The following is an 8,618-nucleotide window of genomic DNA, read 5'->3' on the forward strand; positions in this document are numbered from 1 at the left end:
GGTGGAGGGGTATGTGTGTGTGGTACAGCGTGAGGGTAATACAGGTGTCCCATTTGTGGCTGAGTACTCCATTGACAGTCTTCATTATGGCCGGTTGTGAACTTCTGTTTTAATCAAAGCTTACTGCGCAAGGAAACATATATGATGAAGTCTGAGAGTTGCATTAATGTATGGATAGGGAGACATAAATTTAAACTGCAGTTTGATACTGTGTTCATTTTCTAAATAATAATAGTAGGTTCACCCATAAGGCTTATGAGCACCCCACCTATAGATTCTTAGCCATTTTCACAGTACCAGGTATGTGCTTCTTCTGTGAAGTGGGGTTCAACTCTAATCAGAAAGCAGTTGGTTATTCTCATAACAGCCGTGCCACTTTTGCACCCATGGACATAGTTATTGGGGTTCATGGGGTTTGTATCCAGGTAAGATTCTTGGTGACCTTTTCCCTTAGTAGCTTACATAACATCTGGAGTTATGAATGCTAGCCACAAGGAAGGGTTTTCTGATCAGTACCAACTTGATTCCTCCATGCCCTGTAACCAACGTGTATTATTTGGTATGCATTTGTAGCCATTTCATAAATACAAGTTCTCACTTTCTTTTTTAAGAAACATTTTTCTCTGGTAAACATCATGAAAAATCTCATTGTAGCATTTTCATAAAATGAGTTCTTACCCTAGATAAACATCACAAAAAGCCTAGGAAGCTTGTAAAGACCTACTTCTAAACTTAAAGACTTTCAAATTGATAATGTCCCACGAAATAAAAGATGACATTTTAGTGACTCCTTTAGGCTCACAGTTGGGACGAATGTCAAACTGAAAAATAAAGTCCACAGCCTTCCAGACCTCCTGCTCAGACAGTCTCTGCAGCACCACGGCGTTTTGTTCGAAGGCCTGAGTCTTGAGGACTCTGGAGCTGCCGAGTGTTTAGATTCTCCTGAAAGCTTGTTGTACCTTTTCTGCCATCTGATTTCAATTTGACTGCTATCTGTGCCATCTTTCGTGGATCCAGACTTACTTACTTTCTAGCCTCCAGTCCTTGGAGAGTCAGGAGCTGCCTTCTGAAGTTACCTGATGTGCCAAGCCCAGAAGGGCCAGCATCAGCCTTGATGTACAACCGTCAATGTTTATGACATCTGCAAACAGTATTCTGTGCTTTTCCTCATCATTTTATTTTGTCTACAGGAAAGGGTCAGCTCAGTGAGTATGGTGTGTGTGTGTGTGTGTGTGTGTGTGTGTGTGTGTGTGTGTGTGTGTGTTATTTTGAAGTCATTTCTGTGGTAGAAAATACTGTTCATGATTTTTATCCCGTCATGAGCCACCAAAATCTAAGCCATTAAATCTCCTTTGGAAAAACAACTGCTTTTAATACCTGCTAGATTTTCTTTAGTGAGAGTGAAGGTCAAAATATGAATTCTAAATACAGAAAATCACCAGGTCAGTGAATTCTCAATGATATGTGGCATTTTCAGTCCCTCTGTTTCATTTGACTTATTCACATATTCATTCATAGGACAGAAATTTATTGGCCATCAGTGTTCAACTGCACTGTGGGTTGCAAATCTCCACAAGGAATAGTTCCTTCTTTCTCGCTTTAATCAATGCAAACAATTCCAACACGGCATTGTTCTTGACAATAGAGGGGCAATGGGTACCATGAAAACAGAAACTTGAACTCTGGGGAAAGGCAACAAAATATCCACAGAGTATTTCAGGAGTAGGATAGTAGGATGGTTTTTAAGAGCACAGGATGCTCTGCTTGAGAAGAAGATAGAAAGGACAAGCCAGAGAGAAAAAGAAACACACATCAAAGTCTAGAATAGAGGGTTCCAGGTAGTTGGTATCACCAGAACAAGACTGTAGTTATAATAGTTAAGTGTATGCTAAGAATCAGGGCAGAAGGTGCTTGAGGCCATGCTGAGGCCTCTTTAGTAAACAGTAGTAGCTACTGAAGAGACATGAAAAAATATTGACCCAAAAAGACCCTTTGACAAAAACAGAGGTCAACTGGCTAAGTGGTGGGTAGCAGGTGAGATGAAAAGCAGAGAGAGAGAAACAGAACAGTAAGTGAAAGGCTGAGGCCAGGAAGCAAGTAGACTAGCCTGGGCTTGAAGAAGGAAGAATTGCAGGATCTGTGAAGGGAAGATGTGGAGACTCGGAAGACACAGGTGAAGAGGAAACGCAGGGTGAGGAGCGCCCATAAGTCGGTGACAATGGTACTGATCCCTTGAAAACTCTAGGAAAGGAAATTTAGACTGAGTAGTTCTCAGCCTCCCTCCTTTCACAGTCATCTTCTCTTGAATCCTCTTCCAGCCTGCAAATGTCAGTAGCTGGCATCGATACTTACCAAAGCCAAGAAGCATGCATTATGTGTCTATTATCTATTTATTTGTACTTACAAAGAATGCAGAATGCTTTTGCCTGTCTGTTCATGCTCTGTAATGCTCTCAACTCCATTTTCTCAACTCCGGTTCTCAAGTTCCCTGACACTAAGATCTGGGCTGCTTTTGAAAGTCTGCATCTGTCTAAAGATGCCCATCTAGTCTTGGGTCTGGGAGCCTCACAAGTTGCTGTTAAGTATTAGCTTCTCCTTAGATCAACCCATAAAGAAGACAGGCAAACTTAGAGTTTGCATGGACTTACCTGGAATTAAGCTTGAATACTTTATTAACATTTTATTTACCCCAGTGTAATGACTTTAAATTTGTTGCTGTGGTTGACAAGTTGAAACTCCATGGTCCCTTGCATTTTTATGTAGAGAGAAATCAATGATATTTGATTCCAAAGTTTCTCCATTTTCCTAACCTCTCTAAAAGGGCTCATTGCTCTCCAGCTGAAATGTTCTCCACACCCACCCCCCACACCCACCTTTTAGTTCAATTTAACATTTTTAATTCAGAAGGAATGGGAAACCAGGAGACACAAGCAAAAAAATCAGTGGCAGATAAAATATACACCTGCTGAAGACAGACAAGGAATAAGTCTTGCAAGTCATGTGCTCATAGAGAAGTCTAGAATGCTAGCAATACTATCTGAATTAGGAATACACAGACCCTGCTTAATTAATACATAAGTCATGCTTAACTATTGTAGCAATTCAGGTAGGACCCACAGGAACTTTTTAATCCTCCAGAAGAGTGGTAATTGCAAGGAAGATAGACATATTTAAAGAGAGTTGACTAATTTTAATACAGATCAATGAGGTTTGATTTTTTTAAAAATGAAATTGGACCTAAAAGAAAATTCTAAAAACCTGCCTTTGCTTTAAGCCAAGTAAAACACAAGCTAACTTTCATTTGCATTTTTATACAAATAGTTTTGGGCACTGAAATAGCATAATTTTGCATTGCCAAACCCTGTCTGTATTCTTTTTAAATAATTTATTCTCTTGAAGGTATTTTTCAACTCTTACAATTTAATTTTTTAAAAGGGTAATTCTACCTTCCATACAAAAGACAGACTTTCCATTTTTAAGCCTGTTACCTAGAGGCACAATTAAAATGGAAACATTAAACAGAAATAAAGCACAATTTTTCAGCTCCTTTCATCCACCAGCTGGTTCATCTCATAGCCTCCCTTGTCAGTCAGTTCCAAACACATTAATCCTTCATCTATTACCTATTTGCATATCCTTCAAATTACAAATTTTAATTGTTGGAGCCTCAGTTCAGGTAAGCTTAAATGCCTACAGTTTGTACACAAAGCTTTGCTTGTCACAGTGTGCTGGGTCTTGGGCCCAGTTCCTTAATCAGTGTTTTCTCCAAGTAGATCTTCACATTCCCTAACCTTTAAGAATCCCTTAGCTCGGGCCTCTTGTTCTCTGTCTGGCAGCTGGCCAAGCTCCAAATATGCCAATCACTGAGCCCTTCCTTGTTAGCATCTCAGGGAAACCTTTGGCTTGTTCAGAACAAATAAAATTCAGCTGCCCCTTCTTTCTAGTGAAAAAAAAAAAAAAACACCAATGCCGATTAGGATTTGTCTTTTTCATTTTTATTATTAGGCACCTTGAGGTGCCCATGAGTGGGTCTGTACTGTGTTCATTGAACATGTGGTGTTGTGATAGCTGGTTATGATTTTCTAATGTTTTTCTGCAACTCTAACCATATGTAATTTTGAATTAAATGAAAGTTAAGTACTAAAACGTTTCGCCCAAAGGGAATTCAGATTCTCAATGTGCTTTTAATAACTGTTTGTAAAACATTTAGGAAAATCTATGGCAACACATTTAGGGGAAAAAATCAAATTACTCTTGCCTAAAGATGTTATTCCAGTGTCTAAACTTCACGAAACACCCTGTGTGGCCCAATTGTTGACCTAATGCAGTCAGTAATACTTTAGAATATATTGTATATACGGGTCCCGAATTTAATTTGTATAATGTCCTTAACAATACTTCTTTAAAATATGTCCTTAACACTCACTGAACCTTCTGTAGATGTTGCAAAAGCAGTCTCATCAAATACCTCTGAAAAGTTGCAATTAGAGTCCAATTGGGTAGCATTAAGTTGAATTGATAGAATACGATTTAGATCCATTTAACAGCCATTGCTTTTTGAGGGAGAGAGTATTAGAGGTTTTGAGACTTTTGCAAAATCTAAAATAAATGTCACTATGTACCCAAATCCCAAGATAACCGAATATGGCATACGGTGACAATGGGGACAATGGCAAGAATGTTCTGGAGAGCTAATTGGTTATGTAGACGTTTCTTCAGAAAGCACAATTTGAAAAATGAACTAAAGATTAAATTTGACCTGAATTTCCATTTTCCTCTCACACACATAAATGTCTATGTAGCTAATTTGGGAAAAAATTCAAACCATAACCTTCAATGTACTGCTAGGAATCTATGCTAAATGTGAATACTGCAAATCACCTTTCATCCAGAATGATGGTGTCCTTGAACCTAACCAGGCGATAATGAGCTTTTCTTTCTCTCCCTTTTGTAATCCTCCTAGAAGCATCATTAGAATACAACCATCTCACACTACTTTGGGGGCATTTCCCTCTGCGACCACGCAAACAGTTACAAAAACTTGTAACATTTGTAAGCCGTGCCCATCAAGAAACAGGTAAAGTACAATGATCTAAAACACAATGGCAGCTAAAGGACTCTTTACTCTGAAAAGATCAGGATGTCTAAGTGACAGATATGTCAGAACCATCCCCACTGAGAATAGGACCAGAATTTTCATCCCACACTCATTAAATTACAACACTGTGTGACTTTATAAGCCCCGACTGACACGGCATCTTTACCAAAGACACTGTTAATAAGCGGCTGGAGATGTGGTGCTCTGTTTGCACCTCACACACTTCTGCACCACTTGGGTGACTTTTTAATACTAAGAATGTATCTCCTTAATGAAAACGTGTCTTCCGTTTTATTGCCATTCCTCTTCCCATCTCTTCCATGCTACTTTCTAGTGTTTCTCATGACCAGACAATGATAGTTGAAGATGGGTAAAGTATACAGTATACTTATATGATACCAATTATTTGACAATGCCCATAATAAAAGGTTGTTAAGAGTATATTCTATTCTTTGAAGTTTCCATACATGTATATAATGTATACTAATCATACCCACCCTTACTTTTATGTTTATAAATATGCAGCTATAGGGGAACGTTTTCTCTTTCTGCACTAATGTATAGTTTAATAGTATTCAAGTTGTAAATCACAATGCTTTATTTATTTTAGAACTTGAAACTTGTATGAAGTGCCATCTTTTATATGGCTATATGGAAGCAAATATCAAGAACAAGAAACAAAACACAAAATGTAGTTGACTAGTTGACCTAAAACAGAAGTCCAAAAGTAATTGAGTGAGGCTGAATTAAACATCTAACCAAAACTTCAACAAATCTCTGTCTCTCTGTCTCTCTGTCTCTCTGTCTCTCTCTCTCCCTCTGTCTCTCTCTCTGTCTCTCTCTGTCTCTCTGTCTCTCTGTCTCTCTCTCTGTCTCTCTGTCTCTCTCCCTCTGTCTCTCTCTGTCTCTCTCTCTCTCTCTCTCTCTCTCTCTCTCTCTCTCTCTCTCTGTCTCTCTGTCTCTCTCTCTCTCTCCTCCTTCCTCCTTTTCTCTCTTACCATGTATGGATCTTACCATGTAGCCCAGGCTATCCTGAACCTCTAGATCCAACTGCCTCAGCTTCACTAGTACTAGTGTTACATGTTTCTAAGTGTGTAATACCACACTATGTTTAAAGTTGCTATTTTTAAAATGGATAATTGGGGTACAAGTATCTTTTCAATTATAGAACCCCTATCTCACTAGGCTTCTGAAGTAGCCTGTTTCCAACCCAATTCCTAATAAGGTTGACAAAAGCTTCATACTCATCTTGTCTTTAATTATCCTGAGACCAGAGGGAGGTGCTTTTTATGCCCATTATACAGAGGAGTACATTAAGGTTCACTAAAGCAGATGGCAGCAAAAAGTCCCTCATTGGAATCAGTGATTGGAATAGAAATTGTCCCTAAGCAGAATTGTTCTTAGCCCAATTACTAATCAAAAAAGAAAACACAAGATTTGCTGGAAAAAAAAGTAATTAATAGATGTGAAATGCATCATTTTAAAGTGTGCCTGGGTGTGTCACTGCCTTGATCCTAGTCTTATGATGCAAATAGAAGCCCCATGCCATAGCCAAGGAGGCCCAACCAAGAGCAACTGCCTTACAAACACTCACCAAGAGCCCATTGGAGGCTTCACCCTGGTGTGGCTCCAAATTCAGGTCTACAACTACCCAACCACTTCAAAAGCATGGCTTTCAGGTACAACATGTTCATCTGTATTAGAAATTATTTGGGCTTGCTTCTTCTTTACAACCTCAAGTACTGACATTTGAAAGTGTGTTCAGAGAATGTGTTTCATTCCCAAGGTCACTTGGGGTTCTGGTCTAAATGCACTATGAAGGAACTGGATCCTGGGCATTTCTTTAAAGCTCAGGATGTGGTTCTTCTGGGCATCTGAGTAGAGCTCTCAGGTCTATAGAGGACTGGTGGACAAGAGAATCGAGCTTCGCAGGCCTGTGCCTCAGGCAGAGAATACAAACCAAGAGAAGAACAGACCAGGGCAAAGGTAATGCAGCCCTCACAGCCAGAGGCATTCAGGAAAGCCAGGAGATGTGGTGGCACATGCCTGTAATTGCAACACTGGGGAGGCAGTAGTAGCATGAAGATCAATAAAAGTTGGAGGTCATCCTGGCCTACATTCACGTTCCAGGCTAGCCAGGCTACACTGTAAAACATCTCAGAAACAAAGGTATGAGAGTATAACTCCTCCATTTCCTCTTTTCTCCAGGTGTCTGGGAGGTAAGCGCTTGGAGAAGTGGTTATCATTTTAAATTAACCATCCATAACCTTTGAGTCAGTACCAAACAGATACTCTTCCCTGTGCCCCAAAGTTGCTTGTTCTACTCTGCTACATGTGAAATGAGGGCATCTGTAAGCGAAAACATCAGTGTCTAGGAAAAGAAGTCAAAGGATTGCTAATAGGAATTAGTCTTTGAATCTACCCCAGCATCGTGCGTGGTTAGTTGTCTACTATAAGGACTTAATCAACAATGAAGTACGAACGTATCTGAAGCACCAGCTAGCCCACTAGGTGAAAGTGCACACTGGGAAGAAAATAGGAGTTAAAAAAGAGAAGGGAGAGGGCACTGTGAGTTACTTCACGTACACTCAGGTCAAATGGTGGACATTCAAAGTTGTTAGGGTGTAGGGAATCTAGAACCTACATATACTGCTAAAAGAGATGTAAAATGGTGCTTAACCTTTAAAAAATAAATGGTTGAGGTTTTTTGTTGTTATTGTTGTTTTAAAAAATATTCTTTCTGGAGCGAGGTGGTGGTGGTGCATGCTTATAATCCCAGCACGTGGGAGAAAGGGCGAACAAATCTCTGTGAGTTTGAGACCAGCTTCGTCTACAGAAAGAACACAAGGACATCCAGGGCTACGCACAGAAACCCTGTCTCAAAACAACAATAAATATTCTTTCTGTGTAGCCCAATACTTCCACTCACATGCATGTATGCAAAAGAAATTAGAGAAAGAGAAGCACTCCTCCATTGCTGGTGGGATTGCAAGCTGGTACAACAATTCTGGAAATCAGTTTGGCAGCTCCTCAGAAAATTGGAAATAGTTATACCTGAGGACTCAGATATGCCACTCCTGGGCGTATACCCAAAAGATACTCCAAAATATAACAAGGACACATGCTCCACTGTGTTCATTGCAGCCTTATTTATAATAGCCAGAGGCTGGAAACAACCCAGATGTCCCTCAACAGAGGAGTGGATACAGAAAACGTGATACATTTACACATTGGAGTACTACTCAGCTATTAAAAACAATGATTTCTTGAAATTTCCAGGCAAATGGATGGAACCTGAAAATATCATCCTGAGTAAGGTAACTCAGTCACAAAAGAACACACATCGTATGTACTCACTGATAAGTGGATATTAGCCAAAAAGAAGCTCAGAATACCCACAATACAACTCACAGACCATATGAAACCTAAGAAGAAAGAAGATCATACCAAAGTGTAGTTGCAACAGTCCTACTCAGAAGGGGGAAGAAAATAATCTTTTTTTTTTTTTTTGATATTTTCT

The sequence above is a fragment of the Mastomys coucha genome, unplaced genomic scaffold (assembly GCF_008632895.1).
Source record: "Mastomys coucha isolate ucsf_1 unplaced genomic scaffold, UCSF_Mcou_1 pScaffold16, whole genome shotgun sequence".
In the NCBI taxonomy this organism is placed as follows: Eukaryota; Metazoa; Chordata; class Mammalia; order Rodentia; family Muridae; genus Mastomys; species Mastomys coucha.